Source organism: Dendrobates tinctorius, unplaced genomic scaffold (genome assembly GCF_039654945.1).
Source record: "Dendrobates tinctorius isolate UK_male_01 unplaced genomic scaffold, ASM3965494v1 ptg000138l, whole genome shotgun sequence".
NCBI lineage: Eukaryota > Metazoa > Chordata > Amphibia > Anura > Dendrobatidae > Dendrobates > Dendrobates tinctorius.
The window spans coordinates 5,595,295-5,619,131 of record NW_027361806.1 but is presented as its reverse complement, the minus strand read 5'-3'; the positions used below and the strand labels follow the sequence as shown (position 1 = coordinate 5,619,131).

Here is a 23,837-nt window from a genome sequence, read left to right as displayed (position 1 = left end):
TGTAAAAAAGGGCGTAGTCTGCACAACTTTTATGGTAAAAATTGATAGCAATTGGATCAGTTTATTGTTTTTTTTTTACATTGAATTCTATAGGAAATTGATCATAATGGATGGTCATCCGTTATGTCTTCTGATGATGGATCAGTTTTTAGCACTGGGCTTGCCCAGATGTGGACAGAGCATAAAGTCTGCAGATTAGATGGCGGTTGACCAAACAATGTTTTGGCTGATCATTTGGCCGACTGCCATCTCAACTGTTTTTCCCATACACAGGAGCTCTCACTCGGCCAAAAGATTATCTCCAGGAGAAAAAAGTAATTGTCAATTGGGCATTCCTGATCAGTTGGCCTGTGCCCCCATGCACATTAGAGTCAAACAGATGCCATAGTAAAATACTTTAGTGCTAACTTCGTAATCTTTTATTGTTTACAATAACTTAATCTGCCATTCTAATCACTATTCGATACTAATTCCAAATATAATTTTGATTTAACAGTCAGGGTGTTGTTGCAATAACATGGAAGTTAAAAAGTGGCTGCATTACAGTTGTCGCCATACAATGACTTATGACCTGTCTTTGGGTAAGGTCTTGATTCACCATGAAATATCGTATTCATTGAATAAAGCAATGTTTTCCATTTAAATTCTGTCATTGAATGATCCGGTTCTGACGTTTTCTTATACAGTGTGGCACCACCTGGTGGTAAAAGCTTATAGCAATGAACATGTCCACCTAAGTAAGTGCTGGGAATTCCATGCTTACTCTTCATGGATAAGTCTTCTAAAGGCCCCTTCTCACATAGCGAGAACGCTAGCGAGATTGCTGATGCGTCACCGATTTTGTGACGCAACAGCGATCTTGCTACATGTGACACATAGCGGTGACCGCCCCCCCGCTGGATATCGCTGATCGTGCTCGAATGTCCTGGGCCATTTTTTCATCGTCGGCGTCCCGTTGGCCAGCATGCATCGCTGTATTTGACGCTGACGAGCGACCTCGTTGGCGACACAGAACTCAGGGACGCAGGCTGGAATCGTTCAGAATAGCTGCTGTGTGACAATGCACCAGCGATCCTTACCAGGTCGTATCGTTGTCGGGATCAATGGTTTGTCGTTGAAGAGATCTGCCTGTCTGGCAGCTTACTAGCGACCATGTGGCGACCCACCAGCGATCCCTACCAGGTCGTATTGTTGTCGGGATCACTGGTGCGTCGCTATGTGAAACGGGACCCTAAGGCTATGGTCACACTATCAATATTTCATCAGTATTTTTCCTCGGTACTTGTAAGCCAAAACTAGGCCAGGCTGCAATCAGAGAAAAGGTATAATAGAAACAAATGCACCAATTCTGCATTTTTTACCCACTCAAGGTTTTGGCTTACAGATACTTATGTGAAATACTGACCAAACACTGCAGGTGTGACTGTAGCTGTATAGTGATGATCACTGTTCACTGGAGAGCATTAGAAAGAATTGGCTTTGTGCCCTGCTTGTTAGGGAAGTAGTAGCCTATACAGCACATGGCAGTGTAACTGAGAAGCCAACTTCTGCAGGGGAAGTTAGAAGAGGCTGACAGGAGAGGAGAAGTGCTAGAAACACAGAAAATTACTTTAAAATAAAATCTGTTAAAACGGTTTCCCGCTAAGATAATTATGGCTTGTTCAATGAATCTCATGAACATAATCATCAAGGTCATTTAAATTAATTTTAGAAAATGCATTATTATAAAGTTATTCAGTGCCCCTTATTGAATGTTGTTTGTAAAGCAGAGGTCATAGGTAATCTTCCTGGAGCACTGCTATTTAGTGTTCACGCATGAATAATACTCATCTACCTGCTGCCAGCTCAATGGGAACATTGGAGCTTAAAGGGTTTATCTGAGACTTTTTTTTTTACTATGGGCCTAAGAACTAAGAGGCAGGTAGTTGCCAATCTCTACTTCCGTTTTTCATTGCATTTTTGGGTTTGTGTTTTTTTAACATGAGTTTTTCTTGAATCTTTTTGGTGTGTTATGCTCTAAATAAAGCTTCTTTGTGTTTGATACTTCCTGTTTTTTTACTTTGACACAACTTTATTGATATAGGTAGATGCGGATTACATGCGTTTTTTATTAATTTCCTCTGCGGAAATGCACTAAAAACTCATGTGCGTTTTTTGCCCGTTGATTTTCCGCATCTATTGTAAGTCTATTGGGAAACCTGCACATAAAACTCACGCAAGAGAACCTGCACATAAAACTATTTGCAAGAGAAACTGGCATCCTGTGGATTTTAAATACACACCGCAAGTCAGTTTATGCTGAGTAAAAAAGAAAGCGCAGTGGGCATGAGATTTCTAAAAATCCTATCCACTCTCCCGGAAATGAAAGACGCAGTTTTTTTACGCAGTGTTAAAAACTCAACAAAAGCTCATAGTGAGAACGAAGCCTTAAAGGGGGTATCTGGGACTTTACAAAAACCAAATCATGTATCTAAGCACTTACAGGTAGGTAATTGCAACTTACCTGTTGTGCCCACACCGCTCCTGCGGAGGATTCGCCTCCATCTGCTGACTTGACGGGGTGGGACTTCCCAGGACATTCGTATTGAGAGCTGGCTCCTCCAGTTAGGCTGCAGGGTTCAGGCTATCAATTATAACCACCTCTGAAGTCTCACACCATCAACAGAGTGGACTGGAAAATAAGCCTCTGCTCTGCAGATGTGACGCCAACAGAGGCTTCTGAATCCTCGGCAGGAGCAGTTTGTGACCGCTCCATGCCAGGGTAACGGCGTCGTGCACAACAGGAAGGTAAGTTGCAATTACTTACCTGTTAGTGCTTAGGTACATTTTTTGTTTTTTTTTGTAAAGTCCCGGTTTGTGGCATGGCAGAACGTTTTGATAGCAGGAAATCCTCCTTAACTTACTGTAATTTCCAGCTCTTTGGGGTAAATAATGCAAGTTGTAACCTGCTTTAAGGTTCGGCACTGTAGTATGATTCTTTGACAGAATTGTGAGTTGTGTTTTATACCAGATTTCTTTCTTTCCTCTCTTCACAAATAGGAAAATAAGGACACTGAACCGTATTGAAACAATGGATTTATCAGCATTAACTTTCATTTGAAGGGAGGAGGGAAACGCCAAACCTGAAAAAAGTGCAGTGGGACTTCATGTCATTGGGTTTCCTTATAGCCCCGCTCTGTGACTGAGGTCAGTGCACAATCCTTGCTCTATTGCTTTATGCTACTGTAAAGAAATGATTTGTTTTAGTCATATAGTGAAAAATATCCCAAGTGTTCTGGAATAAAAATATTATGTCCATTTTATTCATACTTTCTTTAGTAATGTTGTTTTCCCAGAAAGCTGGGTGATAAAGCAGTGGTTGCATTCATAGCATGGGCGTAACTACCACGGTCGTAGCAGTCGCCACTGCGACCGGGCCCGGGGGGCAGTCAGGGACCTGGCAGGTCAGACCATGATATCTCCCAACCGTCCCGATTCTCACGGGACAGTCCTGTTTTTCACACCCCCTGCGTCCTTGCACTGCACTGAGCCACCATGCACCCCATCCTTGCCCTCCCAGATAGACTCACCGCAGCTGTCACGGTTACGTGTGTCTGGATGCAGCGAGTACCGCAAGGCGAACCCATATGACACACGTGACCATGGATACACCGCCTCCAGTAGGGCGAATTTAAATAATAAGACGTGCAGCTGGATACACCGCCTCCAACTGTCGAATTTAGGTATTACACGTATTTATACAATAGTCTGGAAACCCCGCCTCCAGTAAGGCAAATTTAAATAATAAAGGGGAACCTGGGTAACATTAACAATGGTGGGCCCTGCGATAGGGAATAGGGACGTGGAGACCTCCTGCACTCCCCTGAGCCAGAGTCCCTGCACTCCTAACGTTCCCTATGCCGGTTCCGCACCGGGCGACGCACAGGAACCTTAAAACCCTGACTCGCCCTGGCCCTAAACCCTCACTAGGGAATTGATCGGTGCGGAAATTAATCCCACCACTGCACTAACACACAAGGGAAAATGACAATACAGGGGGAACACCACTTAGCTTTGCTCTGTTGCGTACGCTCCTAGCAACAGAGCCCACCACCTGCATGCATCTTCTCCACCCGGATCCATCACCATAACCGGATCCATCACCATAGTGCAGCCTTGGAGCAGAGTCCACCACCAGTTGCAGCTGCCCAGTAAACAGAGTCCCAAAGATGAGTCCAGCTTCTGCCAAAAAGTCCAGCATGCTTGAGTCCAGTTTTCAGCAACCAAGTCCAGCATGCTGAGTGCAACTCTCACCATCGTCGCCACTCCACCAAGCCATGCAAGCACCTCCTGCTGACACCATAAACTGCGACTCCACCACGCCATGCCAGCCCTCCATGCAGACTCCATAACTGACTCAACCCCTCTGGGTGGGCTGCCCAGGACTCTCATTCAGCTCCTTCTTTCACCCAGGCTTCCTTGAGAATGACTAACTCACAATATCACCAACAGTGATTGAACACACCTGACTCTTTTTTTATAGAGCCTCACACCTGATTTATAATTACGTGCACATTAAACCAAAGAAACTAAAGTGCACTACCGCTCACCACCACCGGGGCAACTTAGAATGAACGACACCACGTGTAATAATTCTAATGGCCAAAGGGGGGCAATCACACCACTTTGGCACCAAGCCAAAGGAAAAAAAGTTCACTTTGTCCATTTACTTGTCAGATCCACCTTGGATCATGACAGCAGCCTCCCACAGCCTGCAATGACGTCCTAGGCTGTTCTTTTCTGTGCGCACAGGACTTGTGATGAGGTCACAGGAGGGGAGGGGTCACATGATCAGGGGCCTCGTTGTCTGCAGTACTCTGCTGTGCTGGTTGTCATGGATGAGGTAAAGTGTCTGTGTGGGGTCAGGAGGGGTTTACAGGGTGGATGTAGCAGATCTGTGTGTGTACAAGGTGTACGGAGCAGAGCCGTGTGTGTACGAGGTGTACGGAGCGGAGCCGCGTGTGTACGGAGCAAGGTGTACGGAGCGGAGCCTTGTGTGTACGAGGTGGACGGAGCGGAGATATGCGTGCATTTTGGCATGGGGGGCCCATTTGAAAGTTCACACCGGGGCCCATAACTTTGTAGTTACGCCACTGATTCATAGGGACAACTGTAACATAATATGGGCATAGGGTGTAGCAGAGTCTAAATACATAGATAGATTTACCTTGCTCTTTTAGAGCCAATTTATGTAAATGCTTCGGGCACTTTTCTTTTGAGGCTCAACTATAGCTGATGCATGTACTTTTCTAAAATAACATAAGGTCCCCTGAAAAGTTTACATCTGGGGCCAATGTAACATCAAACCCTCAATAGCTCTATGGTTTCTGTTACCTATCTGCTACACGTAATCCTAGTTTCTCTTGTCAGGCAGGGCATCTCTCTTTAGGTATATTTTCTTAGGGGCCCAATCATCCCCTAGAGCACTATGTGAGATCTGGTTTATTTTTTGCATTTTCTCACGCTACTGTTACATTGTGTCGGTATTTCATGTAGCACCTGTGCTTGTGTCCCCCAGCCATTACTTCCTGTCCGCATATCACAGGACATATCGCTTTTCATGCTATTCTCATTCACTGAATTAATGTCTGCCGTACGGCCTATATTTCAGTTACATTTCTGTAGCTAGGCTAAAGGTTAAACAGCATTTACTCGCAAAATGAAAAATTAAAAGCAAAAACAACTATCTTTATTCTTTAGGCACACACTTCTGTGATGCTCTTTACCAATAAAAAAAATTCTGGGAGATAGTCTGATAGTTCCTGCTCCAACAGGGGCATCACCTAGATTTCCAAGGACCTTAAGGGTATGTGCACACGTTGCGGATTGCTGTGTGGAATTTTCTGCGCGGAATCTGCCACTCTTGGCAGAATCCTCAGGTCAAAATCCGCTCGTGTTTTTATGTGGATTTCCTGCGAATTTATTGCGGATTTCGCCTCCGCTTTTACACCTACGGATTCCTATAATGGAATGGGTGTAAAAACGCTGCGGAATCCGCACAAAGAATTCACATGCTGAGGAAAAAAACCCGCTGCGTTTCCGCACGGATTTTTGCGCATGTGCACAGCGTTTTTATCCCCGATAGACTAACATTGTACTGTAACTCATTTGCGGATCTGCAGTGGATCCGCAGGGGCAAATCCACTGCGGATCTGCAGCAAATCTGCAACGTGTGCACATACCCTTAAGCTATGTTCACACCTTGCATTTTTGCTGCATTTTTTTCCCGCAGGCAAAAACTGCTCTCTTGACAGTAAAGAAGCTGCTTACAAAAAGGAGGTTTTGCTGAGTTTTTGCTTTGTTTTTATTTCCGCGTTTTTGTTGTCTTTTGTGCATATTGATAAAGTTTAGTGGCCTCAAAAAAGTATGACTTAAACTTCTTAGGTTTTTGCACCAAAAACGCAGCAGAAACTGATACCCATTGTTTCCTGTGAGTCAAAAACGCGGTGAAAGAAATGACATGCTGCAGTTTGCAAAAACGCAGCAGTTTTCCAAATCAGTCAGAAAAAAAAGCAATCTGTGTGCATGAGATTTTTGAAATCTCATAGACTTGCTGGTATTGGAAAACGCAGCTGAAAATTTGCACTAAAAAAGGGTAGCCAAAAACGCTACAAAAACACAACATGTGAACGTAGTGAACGTATGTTTCCATCATGAACTTTTGGTGCATTTTTTACTCTGCATATTTTTGCTGAATCAAAAATGCAGCATCTTCCAGTTCCTGCAAAGTGGATGGATTTATAGAAATCTCTTGCCTACTGTGCGTCTTTTTTACTCACCATAAACTGACCTGCGGTGCGTGTTTCAAATCCTCAGCATGTGAAATTCTGTTATGGGTACGCTGAGTTTCTGCACTAAGTGTGGAAATTTTTCACATTCGATTTAAGTGCGTTTCCTCAGTGGAAAAGTATGGAAAAACACATGTGATCCTTACCCAAGTATGTCAATAAAGTTTGGTGAAATCCAATTACCATGAATATCAAAAACAAAACAGCTTTCTTTAAAGCATGACACACCAGCAAGAGACAAAAACGTAGGGTCAAAATGTGATAAAAAAGCAACTTAAAAAACCCGCAAGTAACCTAATTTAAATAATAGGTGCAGATATTCTGCTACATCAAAAACTCAACAAAAGGTCATTGTGAGAACGTAGCCTTTATATCATATGTGAAAATGTATCACTGCATAAAACAGAACCTATTGATCCTACTCTGAGGTATTGGCTGTGTTGTTGATTTGTTTTATGGAAGATCTGACCATACAGCAGAGCAGGACCAGAATTTACAACCCATTTATCCTACACCAAAAAGCTCTCCCTTTCCTTAGCCATCATTCTTCACTGGTGGTCATGCCCATTAGTAACTGGTATATTACAAAATAAATTAATAAAGGATTGTAGGAGTCAATAAATACATGTTGGTGGGTTATGTTCCATTGAAGAACATTCAACCTAAATGTTCTAAAAACTAAATATTCACTATCTATACGGCGTCCTTTAGACTGGTATTTGGCAATTGCCCTTTGAAGGTATTACCGTTTCTTATCTCACCCTCCTCAGGACAATGTTCACACCCTGCCTTTTCAATGCAGAGAATCAGCAATAAATTTGGGTCTTTGAAATAAAATATCTTCTTTGGCCTCTTGACATCCTGTTCCAACAGGTCTGACTCATTCTTAGTACAATTAGTAAGGAGTCTCCAGGCGTAGGGATTCCATGGAGTTTTATGTTGCTGCAGGGAAAAGTCCTTTGACACCAACTGCTTTCTTATCAGGGAATGATCCTAAGGGCCCCATCACACATAGCGACGCACCAGCGATCCCGACAACGATATGACCTCGTCAGGATCGCTGGTATGTCGCTATATGATAGCTGGTGAGCTGCCAAACAGACAGCTTCACCAGCGATCAGCGACAGGAGGGTAACAAGCGACGCACGTTGCTTAGTTACCCACTGTGTACCTTAGCTACCAGCACGCTGGTGCAGGGAGCTGGTAACCAAGGTACACATCGGGTTTCTAAGCGTTGCGCGCCGCTTAGAAACCCGACGTTTACCTTAGTTACCAGCGCACCGATCACTGATCGCTGGTCTCCCGCCTTTCACACGCAGCAATGCGTGCTGGCCAGCGGAAGGCCAGCGATCAAAAAAGTGTCTTGGCCATTTCAGGACGATCAGCGATAACCGGCAGAGGGAGCGGTCGCTGGTCAGTGTCACACACAGCGATCTCACTGGTGAGATCGCTGTTGCGTCACAAAACTTGTGACTCAGCAGCGATCTCGCTAGCGAGATCGCTATGTGTGACGGGAGCTTTACTTTGGGAACCTTGCTTTTTTTTTTTGCTATTGACTCTTTTTCTCCTTCACCTCATTGGGGGACACAGATACTATGGGTGTATGCTTCTGCCGCTAGGAGGCTGACACTAAGTGAAAAAAAGGTTAGCTCCTCCTCCGCTTTATACACCCTCGCCCCTATTGCGGCGGAAATCAGTTTTTTGCTTAGTGTCCATGGAGGCACACGTCTGGTTTTTCTCCAGACTTTTTTTGTCTTTTTCCCATGAAGATGAGACAGGGGCAACGGATCCTATTGAAAGGGTCCGATTTTCCCAAACCAACGGGCGAGCACTTGCGAGTGTCCCTCCACGTATCCTCTCCCGCGTCGTGGGACACAGTGCCGGACTTAGCCCTGACCACCCCTAGGTATTGAAACCATGGGCTGTACAGAGGCACAAGACTAGTTCGTGCGGCCCCCACTGCTCCACCAATGCTTAGACTGCGGTGCTGCAAGGTGGCGGATGGTCCCTCTCTTCACCCCCTAAAGGGGTTAGATGGAGCTAGGGTGCCTGCACCGTCCTATTTTTCATCAAGACCCCCTCACATACCTGCGCTCAGGCTGAAGAGGATCATCGGTGAGGAGAGGGTCTGGGAGGGCTCCTGCAAAGATTCGAGGGCTGGAGTCCCAGCCGGCGGAAGCGACCGGCCATGCAAGGCAAGAGTGGCTGGATCCGTCAGGCGGCGCCGTGCCGGTTAGTAGCGCCATGTTTTGTCAGCGCCATGGAACCGTGCCCCCCCCCGTCGGGTAGACGAAAAATTGAGGCCGCGGCTTCAGCCGGAGCTAGGCCGCGGCCGGAAGTCCCGCCCCTGGAGCCGCGCGTCACTTCCGGTTGCCCGCACCGCACTGGGTGGCGGCGAAGAGCGTGGCTAGGCCGCAGAATGAAAGCACCGCCCCTAGAGCGGTTTTACATGCTGGCTCACTCCCACAGCTGGTGGCGCGCGATTTGAAGGAAGCAGCCAGGACGGGGGGGGCACAGGACTGGGGTAAGTGGTGCCCGAGAGGCTACGCTACAGGGAAAACGAGGTGCTACCTCCTCCCCACATCCCCAGCAGCGGACAGATATAGTATGTCCGAAAAAGCAAAGATGCACACGTTCTTTTACGCTGCATGCATCTTTTGTCGGGCTGCGTTTCCGCGGGCGCAGAGCAAGTGATTATGCGAAGCCTGCGAATCCGAACGCGCCCAGGAGCCCTCCCCTGCGACCGCGATCAATGTGTCAAATCCCCCTTAGTGGGCCTGTTCACTGTCACAGTCCATGGCGTCGCTTACGAGAGCAATAGAGTCCCTTCAAGCCCCAGATAGGGGCAGGGACGATGGCTCGCCGGCCTCAGAGGGAACCTCCACCTCACAAAAGCCTCCGGCCTGCAGGGGCCACTCTCACTCCAGGCAGACCCGGAGGAAACTAATCCACACGGTGCTCTGCTTCTCGCTCCCCGTTACCAGTGGTTGATAGCGAGCAGACCTCAGATAGCGACCCAGACGAGCCCCTTGACCTGGACTCTCCAGGGTCACGTGAAACAGTGGACAGCCTCACAGAAGCCGTCAATTAGACCCTGGGGATTGAGGATGATCCCGCAGCGGCTACGGGGCATAAAGTGGCATTTAAGCGAGTGAAGCGCCCGCACAGAATTTGTTCCTCTCACCTGGAGTTTGAGGACATAGTGTAGCAGCACAGAGAACTTCCAGACAGGCGTTTCTTGGGTCAAAAGGCACTCGAAACATGGTATCCGTTTGCTCCGGACCTCGGTAAAAGATGGATGGAATCCCCAATGGTGGATCCTCTGGTTTCGCGCCTAGCCACTAAGACCCTGCTATCCGTCCCTAGTGTTTCCTCGATTAAGGATCCCACGGATCGCCTTATACAGAGCATAGCTCGCTCAGTATATGAGGCGTCAGGGTCAGCACTCGCTCCCTCGTTCGCAGCAACTTGGGTAGCCAAGGCTATGATATCATGGTCAGAGACATTATACAAGGTTGCGCAGGAGCAGGATCTACCTGCAGAAATTTCGGAGGTCGCAGGTCAGATGGCGATGGCCGGAGACTATGTAATCAATGCGTCTTTGGATGAGGCCAATTGCTCGGCACTTGCTCTTGCTAATGCAATTTTGATCAGAAGAGCCGATTCTTCTTCTAAGAAGTCCTTGACTTCCCTGCCTTATCAGTGCGGCTGCCTATTTGGGGAGGAGTTGGATCAACTTATCTCTGACTCCACAGGAGGAAGGAGCGGGTTTCTCCCTCAACAAAGGGTCAAACCGCTTTTTCGTCACCCATTTCAGGCACGTTTTCGGGCCTTTCGCAACACCGGGTGGACTACAGCGGCCAATTCCGCCGCCTCAGGCGGCCCCAACCAGGATAAGGGAGTGGCAGGTCTCATATAGAGCCAACCCATTGGGGAGATTGCGTACTCAGCAGCCCAGATCGAGGGGATCCAGATCCCAAAGATCGACGGCCAAATGACTCGATGCTTTTACCAGATGACACCGGCAAGGTGGGCGGCCGCCTACTCTAGTTTTTCCACATCTGGGCCAATGTCGCTCACGACGCATGGGTAAAGGAATTTGTGGCCTCAGGTTACAAAATAGAGTTTGTCAAATACCCGCCAAGATGGTTTTTTCTTTCCCGGCTTCCCAGAGTGGATGCCCAGGCAAGGGATCCATTGGGAACCATCAAATCGCTCCAGCACAACGGAATCATTGTTCCAGTACCGTAACACGAAAAAAATCAGGGGTTCTATTCCAACCTTTTTGCGGTTCCCAAAAAGGACGGGTCTGTCAGGCCTGTTTTGGACCTGAAGCTTCTAAACAAATTCATCGGGATCAGACATTTCCGGATGGAGTCTCTCCGGTCAGTCATATCGGCCATGGAGCAGGGAGAATACTTGGCCTCAATAGATATCCAGGACGCATATCTGCATATTTCCATGTTTCCTCCTCATCAGAGGGTTCTACGCTTCGCCATCAGCGATCTACGTTTTCAGTTCGTAGCACTACCCTTCGGGCTAACCACGGCAGAGTGTTCACAAAGGTTATGGCAGTCGTCATGGCCATACTGCATTCTCGAGGCATAGTCGTCTTGCCTTATCTGGATGACCTCTTGGTCAAAGGCCCTTCAATATGGGCATGCGAGGAAAATGTCAACATCACGCTAGATACTCTTGCCCCCTTAGTGTGGTTGGTCAGTGCGAAGAAGTCATCCCTTGTGCCAGCTCAAAGGATCTCCTTCCTAGGAATGATTCTCGTCACTCGCCGAGGGTTGGTAATTCTCCCTCAGGAAAAGGTGCGAGCGCTCCGGCAGGGAGTCCGGACACTTCGGCAACCAGTCCTTCATACCATCCGATTCGGGATGAGGAGTCTAGGGAAAATGGTGGCAGCAATGGAAGCGGTACCATTCGCCTTCCCCCTGCAGCACGCCCTTTTGTCAGCTGGGGACAAGAATCCCTACACGCTCGATCGGCAGTGCCGACTGTCTTTTCAAGTCAGGTAGTCGCTCGGATGGTGATTAACCAGTTCCTCTCTGACACAGGGGAAACCTTTCCCCCCAGACCATTGGGGTGATGATAATCGACGCCAGTCTCCTCGGCTGTGGAGCGGTGTTTCGCCACCACGCGACCCAGGGATGGTGGTCGCCACAGGAGGCATGCCTCCCGATCAACTTAATGGAGATATGAGCAATTCGGCTGGCTATGCAAAAGTTTCATCACTTCCTAGCAGGCCGCCCCATCTGGATTGAGTCGGACAACGCCACGGCGGTGGCTTACATAAATCACCAAGGGGGCACCCGCAGCAGAGCAACTATGCCCGAGGTGGGGCACGTTCTTCAGTGGGCTGAAGTAAACCACTCGGTGTTTTCGGCTGTCCACATCCCGGGCGTGGAAAATTGGGCGGCAGACTTTCTCAGCCGGCAGGGTCTTGTGTCCGGAGAGTGGTCTCTACATCCCGAAGTCTTCCGGCAGATTTGTCAGCTGTGAGAAACTCCGGATGTGGACCTGATGGCGTCCAGAGTGAGCGCCAAGGTGCCCACATATGTCGCTCGGGCCAGGGACCGGCAGGCAATCACTGTGGATGCGTTGGTTCTGCCATGGAACCAGTGTCACCTCCCATATCTATTTCCCCCTCTGCCACTACTTCCGAGAGTCATCAAGACGGGAGGGGTCCCGGCGATTCTGCTGGCCCCAGACTGGCCCCGTCGAGCGTGGTACGCAGATCTAATGAAGCTGCTCGCCGACGTTCCTTGGCGCCTACCAGAGTGCCCAGATCTACTTTCTCAGGGGCCGATTTGCCACCCGAACTCAGGGGCCCTGTGTTTGTCAGCATGGCCGTTGAATCTTGGATTCTAACCCAGGCAGGGTTCGGGAGCAAGGTGGTCGCTACAATGATTAGCGCCCGGAAGCCTGCTTCAGCACGAATTTACCACCACACCTGGAAAGTGTTCTTTGCTTGGTGTCGAGGCCGCTGTGTCTCTCGACTGAGATTCTTGATCCTTCTCCAGTCGGGCCTAGACTCGTGCTTAGCCCCAAGTTCCCTCAGGAGACAAATGTCGGCCTTATCCGTTCTGTTCCAGCGCAGAATTGCTACCAATCTGCAGGTGAAGACCTTCATCCAGGGAGTCTCCCGCTTGGTACCTCCCTATAAGGCGCCTATGGACGCTTGGGACCTTAACCTGGTCCTAAGTATTCTGCAGGAAGCTACATTTGAACCGCTTCAGGATATCTCCTTGAGGTATCTTTCCTGGAAAGTGGTGTTCCTAGTGGCCATCACTTTTATCAGGCGGGTTTCGGAACTGGCAGCCTTATCCGGCCAAGCCCCGTTCCTCTCTTTCCATAAGGATAAGGCGGTGCTCAGACCAGCCCCCTCCTTTTCTGCAGAAAGTCATGTCCTCTTTTCACAATAATGAAGATGTTGTCTTGCCTTCATTTTTTCCAGCACCGGTGCACCGTGTGGAAAAGGCTCTTCACACGTTGGACCTGGTAAGAGCCCTCCGGAGGTACGTGTCGAGGTCGGCAACCTTTCGTCAGACGGACACGCTGTTCGTGCTCCCCGAAGGGCGCAGGAAGGGACTCGCTGCCTCAAAATCGACCATAGCCAGAAGGATTCGTTTGACTATTCAGGAGTCCTACCGCATTAGAGGCACGCCGATTTCAGCAGGGATCAGAGCGCACTCTACTTGGGCAGTGGTCGCCTCTTGGGCACTTCGGCACCAGGCTTCGACGGAACAGGTTTGCAAGGCAGCAACCTGGTCCAGCCTGCACACAATTGCCAAACATTATAATATTCATGCTCATGCCTCGGCGGATGCGAGCCTGGGTAGAAGGATTCTCCAAGCAGCGGTGGCGCACCTTTAAACAAGAGGTGCATGTAGCTTGGATCGGTGAGTCAATCTCCCACCCAGGGACTGCTTTAGGACGTCCCACAGTATCTGTGTCCCCCAATGAGGTGAAGGAGAAACACGGATTTTTGTGATTACTTCACCGTAAAATCCTTTTTCCGAGATGCTCATTGGGGGACACAGCACCCACCCTATTAGCCAGTTGGCTCTTGTTTTGTTTAAATTTATATGCATTAACTAATTTGATATAAGGGTGGTGTTTTGTACATGTTGTACCTGTATTAAGGCTGATTTTGTTGTCCTCCTACTGCTTTGGTACCAAACTGATTTCCGCCCGAAATAGGGGCGAGGGTGTATACGGTCAGGAGGAGCTAACCTCTTTTTTTCACTTAGTGTCAGCCTCCTAGCGGCAGAAGCATACACTCACAGGATCTGTGTCCCCCAATGAGCGTCTCGGAGAAAAGGATTTTACAGTGAGTTATCACAAAAATCCATGTTTTTGTAATTGGCCTTACACTTTCAATTGTTATCAGCCAAAAGCTATTTCTCTTCATTTCTTCACACATCTGCACACTCAGTTTGGCAGAGTGTGCGTTTACTCTCAACCGGTAGAGGGGAGTAACCTGGTGGAGTCTTCATGCTAGAAATGGGACAGTCAATTTGCAGGACCATCAGCCGGGTCAATAATCATTGACTGCTTGATGAGAGGCTTGCAAATCTCCTTACCGCCAAGGATTTGTGGCTCTTCTTCTGAGTAGCCGTGCTGGTGTGACATCGAGTGTGTGTCTGCCTAAACAAAAGAAGAGCCAAAATTGCCGAAAGCTTAGTAGATTTGCAGGCCTCCTGTCCAGTGGTCCAAGATTACTAAACTGGCTGATGTACCGGAGTCCTACAGATCGATTCTCATATCTCTACATATTACGAATAATAAATATAGAATTGGGTATTGAAATGCAGAATGCCTCTTCCTGCCTTTTTTTTCCTCACATCATCTGCTCTCATATGCATATAAAATAGTTCAATGGTCCCGCAGAAATCTGGGGGTTTTGAGAACTTTTATGTATATGGCACCTTTAGTCACCCCCTATACGGACTAGTGGCCCTGTATTCTCCAATAATCCAAATTAACATAAACCCTTCATCCTGCTGTCTGTCTATGAAGGACACACAGTGCGTCACCCAGCTTTGCACATAGACTTGCCTCTGCACCTAGCATTCACATGGTATGTCCATCCACCCAGCTCTCCTGCTCTCCTGCTGTCTGTCTATGAAGGACACACAGTGCGTCACCCAGCTTTGCACATAGACTTGCCTCTGCACCTAGCATTCACATGGTATGCCTTTCAGCTAACCCCAGCTTACCCCAGTGTTATTTATGACCTTGTTTACTCTGGCTTGATCATATACATCTGGTCCACTCTTAATTGTCTGGCCAAGATGAGCAGAGACCACTCCTCTCTGCTTCACACCTGACTGCACTTAGTTGTACATATATTGCAGAGTACAAGTCTGCATAGACTTCAGTCTGCATTGTGATTGCTATAAGTGTGTGCTAGAAGTGTGAAGATTAATTTAAGAATTAAAACCAGAATTGAACTGAAGGTAACTGAAGGTTACTGGACACAGTCACTGTAAACAATGTTTCTGTTTGTTTTCACTTTCACCCCAATAATCCTTCACTTTCTGCTAATTCCCCTAATCCCTACTCCTAGTAAGGAACTCTTCATCTCTTCTTCAATCCTCCCCATCCACCTCACCTCCGCCTCAAAACTGTTCCTTAACATACAATCCTCTGTCTCCAAACACAGACAGCCCCTTCATGCCCTCTCCTGCTCCCACCTGCTAACACTTTCTCTGCTCCTTCTCACTGCTGGTGATATCTCTCCAAATCCTGGTCCTCCTCACCACATTCCCACAGTCATTTCTACCTCCCATCCACGCTCTATCACAACCTTCCGTAACCTCTCCAACCTTATACCCATTCACCCAGCCCCCGCTTCCCCAGTCCCACTAACAGGAGCTCTGTGGAACGCTCGCTCTGTCTGCAACAAGCTTTCCTACATCCATGATCTTTTTGTTACTACCAAACTCTCCTTCCTCGCCATCACCGAAACCTGGCTCACCCCTTCTGACACAGCCTCTCCTGCTGCACTTTCGTATGGCGGCTTCCACCTTTCTCACACCCCCCGCCCCAGCAGCAAACATGGTGGAGGAGTTGGTTTTCTCCTGTCAGATACCTGCTCCTTCACCCCAATCCCACTGCCACCCTCTGTTACCCTCCCTTCCTTTGAGGTGCACTCTGTGCGCATCTACTCCCCCTCCAACCTCCAACTGGCTGTCATCTACCGCCCCCCAGGGCCAGCCACCACCTTCTTTGACCACTTCACCACCTGGTTACTTCATTTCCTTTCCGCGGACATCCCTACTATCATCATGGGCGACTTCAACATCCCCATTGACACTTCCCTCTCAGCTGCCACTAAACTTCTATCTCTCACTTCCTCCTTCGGCCTCACTCAATGGTCTTCTACAGCCACCCACAAAGATGGCCACACACTGGACCTCATCTTCACCCGCCTCTGCTCCCTATCTAACCTCTCTAACTCACCTCTTCCTCTCTCTGACCACAACCTGCTCACATTCTCTTCCCTCTTCACTCCATGTCTACAATCCCCACCCCACAAACTTTCACACCCTCGCAGGAATCTTAAACACCTTGACCTACACTCATTCTCCGAATCCCTCCTCCCTCTTACAGATATAAGTTCCTTACACAATGCGGATGACGCTGCTGCTCTATATAACACCACAATAGCTGTAGCTTTGGAATCCGCTGCCCCACTTACACATACCAAAACTCGCAAAATCAACAGACAGCCCTGGCACACCAGCCTGACCAAAGAGCTGAGGCGAGCTTCCAGGGCTGCTGAGCGCAGATGGAAAAGATCCCACTCCAACGAGCATTTCATCGCATTCAAACAGTCCCTCACTACTTTCAAGACCACACTCGCCACAGCTAAACAAACCTACTTCTCATCTCTCATATCCTCCCTGTCTCACAACCCTAAACAGTTATTCAACACCTTCAATTCTCTCCTCCGCCCCCCAGCACCTCCTCCCTCCCCACTCATCTCAGCTGAAGACTTTGCCTCATTTTTCAAGCAGAAAATTGATAACATCAGGGACAGTTTTGGTCAACAACCCCCAGAGCCCTTCCTCCCGACTTCCCAGCCCTCCACCTTCAAAACCAACTTCTCCACCATTACAGAAGATCGACTCTCCACTCTACTCTCAAGATCACATCTCACCACCTGTGCACTCGACCCGATCCCATCCCACTTCATCCCAAACCTCACCACAGTCTTCATCCCAACCCTAACCCATCTCTTCAACCTATCACTAACAACTGGTGTTTTCCCCTCAAGCTTTAAACATGCCTCCATCACACCTATCCTCAAAAAGCCCTCTCTTGACCCATCCTCTGTATCTAGCTATCGCCCTATATCACTTCTCCCATACGCCTCCAAGCTACTGGAACAACACGTCTACCTTGAACTGTCCTCCCATCTCTCTTCTTGCTCCCTCTTCGACCGCTTACAATCTGGCTTCCGGTCACACCACTCCACTGAAACTGCCCTTACTAAGGTCACCAATGACCTCTTAACTGCCAAGAGCAAGCGACACTACTCTGTCCTCCTCCTCCTGGACCTGTCGGCTGCCTTTGACACAGTGGACCATTCCCTATTATTACAGACCCTCTCATCCCTCGGCATCACAGACTTGGCCCTCTCCTGGATCTCATCATACCTAACAGACCGGACATTCAGCGTCTCCCACTCACACACCACCTCCTCACCTCGCCCCCTATCTGTCGGAGTCCCACAAGGTTCAGTCCTAGGGCCCCTGCTGTTCTCTATTTACACCTTTGGCCTGGGACAGCTCATAGAATCTCATGGCTTTCAGTATCATCTTTATGCTGATGACACACAGATCTACATCTCTGGACCAGATATCACCTCCCTACTAACCAGAATCCCTCAATGTCTGTCCACTATTTCATCCTTCTTCTCCACTAGATATCTGAAACTCAACATGGACAAAACAGAATTCATCATCTTTCCCCCATCTCACGTGACCCCCCCTACGAACCTATCAATTACAGTAAATGACTGCCCACTCTCCCCAGTCCCACAAGCTCGCTGCCTCGGAGTAATCCTTGATGCTGATCTCTCCTTCAAACCACATATCCAAACCCTTTCCACTTCCTGCCGACTTCAACTCAAAAATATTTCACGCATCCGTTCATTCCTCACCCAAGAATCTGCAAAAACCCTAGTCCATGCCCTCATCATCTCTCGCCTTGACTACTGCAACCTCATGCTCTGCGGCCTCCCCTCAAACACTCTCGCACCCCTCCAATCTATTCTAAACTCTGCTGCCCGACTAATCCACCTGTCCCCCCGCTATTCCCCAGCTTCTCCCCTCTGTCAATCCCTTCACTGGCTCCCAATTGCCCAGAGACTCCATTACAAAACCCTAACCATGACATACAAAGCCATCCACAACTTGTCTCCTCCATACATCTGTGACCTCGTCTCCCGGTACTTTCCTGCACGCAACCTCCGATCCTCACAAGATCTCCTTCTCTACTCCCCTCTTATCTCCTCTTCCCACAATCGCATACAAGATTTCTCTCGCGCATCACCCCTACTCTGGAACTCTCTACCACAACATATCAGACTCTCACCTACCATCGAAACCTTCAAAAAGAGCCTGAAGACCCACCTCTTCCGACAAGCCTATAACCTGCAGTAACCACCGATCGACCAAACCGCTGCACGACCAGCTCTACCCTCGCCTACTGTATTATCACCCATCCCTTGAAGATTGTGAGCCCTCGCGGGCAGGGTCCTCTCTCCTCCTGTACCAGTTATGACTTGTATTGTTTAAGATTATTGTACTTGTTTTTATGTATTCCCCCCTCACATGTAAAGCGCCATGGAATAAATGGCGCTATAACAATAAATAATAATAATAATAATCCTCTAGTCTTATTGCATGCTCAACCCCCAATTATATACTCCAGCCACCTTCTATAAATCCTCCACCCACCATCCTCCAATAGCCCTGTATACTGCACTCAACCTGCATCCTCCAATTGATCCAATCTCTCTGCCTTTCACTCACTCCCCCTGCACCCTCCAGTTGCCCAGGGCTTGCACTTCTGCTCCTGTTTGCAAGTGTCACATTTTTAACCCCACAGAGACCTGAAAAGGCATTATTGCCCCTTTGTCTGTGCTGTCAGGCAATCAATCTCTTCCATAGAGAAAGCTTCCATTTAGTGAGTGAACTGTGGGGGGTTTATCTGTTCTCTTTGTGAGCCAATGCTGCTAATCTCTGAATGGACAAGCTTGAAGAAGTCCAGAGAATGCTGTTTATATATAGTTAAGCCACAAACACACATACAGAAAATATACAGGCACAGATCAGATGGGAGCTTTCTTATTGGGAACACATCACCTTCATCATGCAAACCCAGATATTTCCCTTCATACAGTATAATTTGCAGGTGTGAAGTCTGATGTATCTGCGCCATAGTGCACATCCAGTGCCCGGTATAACAAACGCCTTATAGGGTGCTAATCACAGTAATATAGCAGACAGCCATTTGTGCTAATGAAGTGATGATATAAGGTCATATTTGGTTATAATCTGATATGTAATCATCATGATTCATTTTGAGAATTTAGCTAATTATAACCTTACTGGAGGCCCAGAATAGATTCTTTTGTTCTTCTGCACACCACCCCATCCCCTGCCCCCTATCTAACCTAAAATTTGCTGCAACCTATTAGTGCAGTTGCCATACAAGTTTCAGTCATTAGCCACGAGCTGGTGCAGTTATTACTCTGCCTATAACCCGTGTCATTACATGTAGTTAATGTAATAATTACAGGGTTTAATATGTGGGTCACACATTTACTCATCTGTAGAAGTGAGAAATGTTCTCCTAACAGGACAACACTTGAGCAATCTGCAAGGTGCAGATATATTTCTTATATCTGCTGAAAAGATATTCCAAGTATTCAGATGCCATGTGACAGGTGCTGGAAAAAATCTCACTGTATGTGACGAATGTGAACATAAAGTAATAATAATAATCATTGGCGACATCTTTCATTTATACAACATAGACCTATACTTATAGACCTGTGTGTGCCATCTGTGGAGCAGCTGTCATGGAAATAATGGTGTGCACCATGTGTAGAATTTTATAAATATTTACAGTAAAAAGAACTGTTTGCATGAGGGGTGTTATTTTGTGATCCATATGGGCAAAGTAACATATTAGCCATTTATTGATTTATAAAACTAAGCCGAAAGCACCTAAGAAAAATGTGACAAATCTAACAAAGATTGTGCAGTTACCCCTGACAATGTGTGAAACGCTCCTCAGGTTGGATGGGCACTAGGAGTCTCCAGACCTTTTACTTTGGTTGGTACCATGCCATAACATTTTTTAAATTACCATAAATTATATTTTAGGTTCTTTTCTCAGCTGTTTGTGATTCCAGTCACTACTTTTATATATGTTGGATGTCTAGCATTACTGTCACGCCGTTCTGTTTGTATTTGATTGTCGGCGTGACAATGCATGTTTTTTGCTTTAACCCCTTACTCCTTTTCCCCTAATTGAGCTGGGATACTGCTGGCTTTCACCTGTGTGGAGCCTGCTCAGTTCCCTGCTCTGCTGCGTAGCTGCACATGTGGTGTTAGGTCTTTGCTCTGCTGCTTGACCATTCACATGGTCGCTGCCCTTCCCTAGTTCGGGTAGGCCTGGGTCCCCCTCTGTGGTATGGAGGGTCCATATTGCGTCCCCGGGGGACGCCCGCCCCGCGCCGTCAACGTGGAGGCGCCTGCTGGGCCGCGTCTGCGGCTGCAGTCGTGACAATTACTATGTTCATTTATACTTATTGATTATAGCTGGCACCACTATAATACTTGTACCTTATTGTTACTGGTATCATTTAACTTTGACTATTGCAACTTCTTTTTATCCTTCATGGATGGGCACCTGCATTGTGGCTGTTAACTGTCCTGGCAATTTTTCTTTTTGTCTGGTTCTTAACCAGGTATGGATTCCTTGTACCATACTTTTTGTTTTTATCTACTTTTCAATAAAGTTGTTTACTTTTGCATTTATATATGGCCTTAGTCATGCTTCTCATGTTAGGGTATTTATAATATGCTCCATGTGACCTGTACTTATAGTACTATATTGGTATTAATAATAATAATGATACTAATATTATTTACAGTTGTGTGAAAAGTATTTGCCCCCTTCCTGATTTCATATTCTTTTGCATGTTTCACACACTTAAATGTTTCAGATCACCAAACAAATCTAAATATTAGACAAAGATAACACAAGTAATCACAAAATGCAGTTTTTAAATGAAGGTCCTTATTTTTAAGGGAAAAGGAAATCCAAACCTACAGGGCTCGGAGTAAAAAAGTGATTGCTCCCTAAACCTAATAACTGGTTGAGCCACCCTTAGCAGCAACAACTGCAATCGAGTGTGTGCGATAACTGGCAATGAGTCTTTTACAACATTCTGGAGGAATTATGGCCACTCATCTTGGCAAAATTGTTGTAATTCAGCCACATTGGAGAGTTTCCGAGTATGAACCAACTTTTTAAGGTCATGCCACAGCATCTCAATCGAATTAAGGTCAGGACTTTGACTAGGCTACTCCAAAGTCTTAATTTAGTTTTTTAAAGCTATTCAGAAGTGAACTTGCTGGTATGTTTTGGATCATTGTCCTGCTGCATATTTCAAGTGCCGTTCAGCTTGAGGTCACGAACAGATGGCCGGAAATTTTCCTTCAGGACTTTTTGGTAGACAGCAAAATTCATGGTTATATTTATCACAGCAAGTCTTCCAGGTCCTGAAGCGGCAAAACAGCCCTACACATCACGATACCACCACCATATTTTACTGTTGGTATGATGTTCCTTTTCTGAAATGCTGTGTTACGTCTACGCCAGATGTAATGGGTCATACACCTTCCATAAAGTTCAACTTTTGTCTTGTCAGTCCACAGAGTATTCTCCCAAAAGACTTGGGGATCATCAAGATGTTTTCTCTGGCAAAACTGAGATGAGCCTATGTTTTTATTGCTCAGCCGTGGTTTTTGTCTTGGAACTCTGCCATGCAGGCCATTTTTTGCCCAGTTTCTTTCTTACGGTGGAGTCATGGACACTGACCTTAACTGAGGCAGGTGAGGCCTGCAGTTCTTTGGATGTTTTTGTGGGAACTTTTGTGACCTTTTGAGTCGTCACTGCGCTCTTGGGGTAATTTTAGTCAGCCACTCCTAGGAAGATTCACCACTGTACCATGTTTTATGGATAATGGCTCTCACTGTGGTTGGCTGGAGTCCCAAAGCTTTAGAAATGTCTTTATAATATTTTCCAGACTGAAATATCTCAATTACTTTGTTTCTTATTTGTTCTAGAATTTCTTTTGATTTTGTCTAGTTTTTGAGGATATTTTGGTCTAATTCACTTTGTTAGGGAGGTCCTATTTAAGTGATTTCTTGTTTGAGAACAGGTGTGGCAGTAGTCAGGTCTGGGTGTAGCTAGGGAAATTGAACTCCACTTCCCAAAGATGTGATAAACCACAGTTAATTTGTTTAAAGGGGAGGGGCAATCACTTTTTCACACAAGGTCCTGTAGGTTTGGATTTCTTTTTCCCTTAATAATAGCATTTAAGTGTGAAAAATATGCAAAGGAATAGTAAATCAGGAAGGGGGCAAACACTTTTTCACACAAGGTCCTGTAAGTTTGGATTTCTTTTTCCCTTAATAATAACATTTAAGTGTGTAAAATATGCAAAAGAATAGTAAATCAGGAAGGGGGCAAACACCTTTTCACACAACTGTATATAGCGCCAACAATTTCTGCAGCACTTTACAATTATGCCTGACATGTACCGGCAATAAATATGTTACAAAGTAACACACAGTTCCATCAGTTACAGAAGGAGTGAGGGTGCTGCTAGCAAGCTTACATGGTTACATAGGTTGAAAAAAAAAATCTAGGTCCATCAAGTTCAACCTTTATCCACCAATTATACATTTTATCACTAATTTAACTATAACCCACAATATTATTTCTACTAAGGAAATAGGAGGCCCACAATAGGAAAAAAGTGCTTGTCGTGTACGGTCCTGCCATCATTATAATAGGTCATTTAAAAAAAGCTGCATGATATGGTCATCAGCCAGTATCTAAGTACAGTTACCAAGTGCATGTAGGATGGAGACAAATGAGTAAGAAGGGCCAGAGTCTAAGGCCGGCGTCACACTAGAGAGAAATATGGACAAGTGAGAGGCGTAAAAACAACGCATTGCACACGGACCAATGATTCTCTATGGGGTAGTTCCCATCAGCCGTATATTTCTCGCGCATATTTTACTGTCTGTGCCAATCGCAGCATGCTGCGATTGTCAGCGTACTACGGCCGCAATACACCAATACAAGTCTATGGGTGCACAAAAAAACCGCATTACACACTGACCAGACGTTTGACTTGCAAGAAATACGCACCCGGTGTCCTTAAGAAAAGCCGGCAATTCAGTGCGCGATACAGTAAAATCACACTGACATGTTTAATAAAGAAACAAAAGAATAGATATATACACATAGAATACATATATATATATACACACACGTCATTGAGACACACACACACACATATCATAGAATCATAGAATCGTAGAGTTGGAAGGGACCTCCTGGGCCATCTGGTCCAACCCCCTGCTCAAAGCAGGATTCGCTAAATCATCCCAGTCAGATGTCTGTCCAGCCTCTGTTTGAAGACTTCCATTGAAGGAGAACTCACCACTTCTCGTGGCAGCCTGATCCACTCATTGATCACTCTAACTGTCAAAAAGTTTTTTCTAATATCTAATCTGTGTCTCCTCCCATTCAGTTTCATCCCATTGCTTCTAGTCTTTCCTTGTGCAAATGAGAATAAAGTTAATCCTTCTACAATGTGACAGCCCTTTAGATATTTGTAGACAGCTATTAAGTCTCCTCTCAGTCTTCTCTTTTGCAAACTAAACATTCCCAAATCATGCA

The 23,837-nt window shown here is 46.7% G+C and overlaps 1 protein-coding gene and 1 long non-coding RNA gene across 3 annotated transcripts in view; one reads left to right on the top strand and one right to left on the bottom strand.

Moving 5' to 3' along the window:
- Nucleotides 1–23,837, top strand: part of PTPRF (protein tyrosine phosphatase receptor type F) — a 1,130,165-nt gene that overhangs the window by 787,720 nt on the left and 318,608 nt on the right. Inside the window, exon 4 of one of the 2 annotated variants that reach the window (XM_073544478.1) lies at nt 3,040–3,186. The exons of the other annotated variant lie outside the window; for it this stretch is intronic. The gene's annotated coding sequence lies outside the window, so the exon portion shown is untranslated. The remainder of the gene's footprint in view (nt 1–3,039; nt 3,187–23,837) is intronic. 2 annotated transcript variants of the gene reach the window in all.
- Nucleotides 1–23,837, bottom strand: part of LOC141048674 (uncharacterized) — a 58,344-nt gene that overhangs the window by 27,608 nt on the left and 6,899 nt on the right. The gene's annotated exons all lie outside the window — the stretch shown is intronic.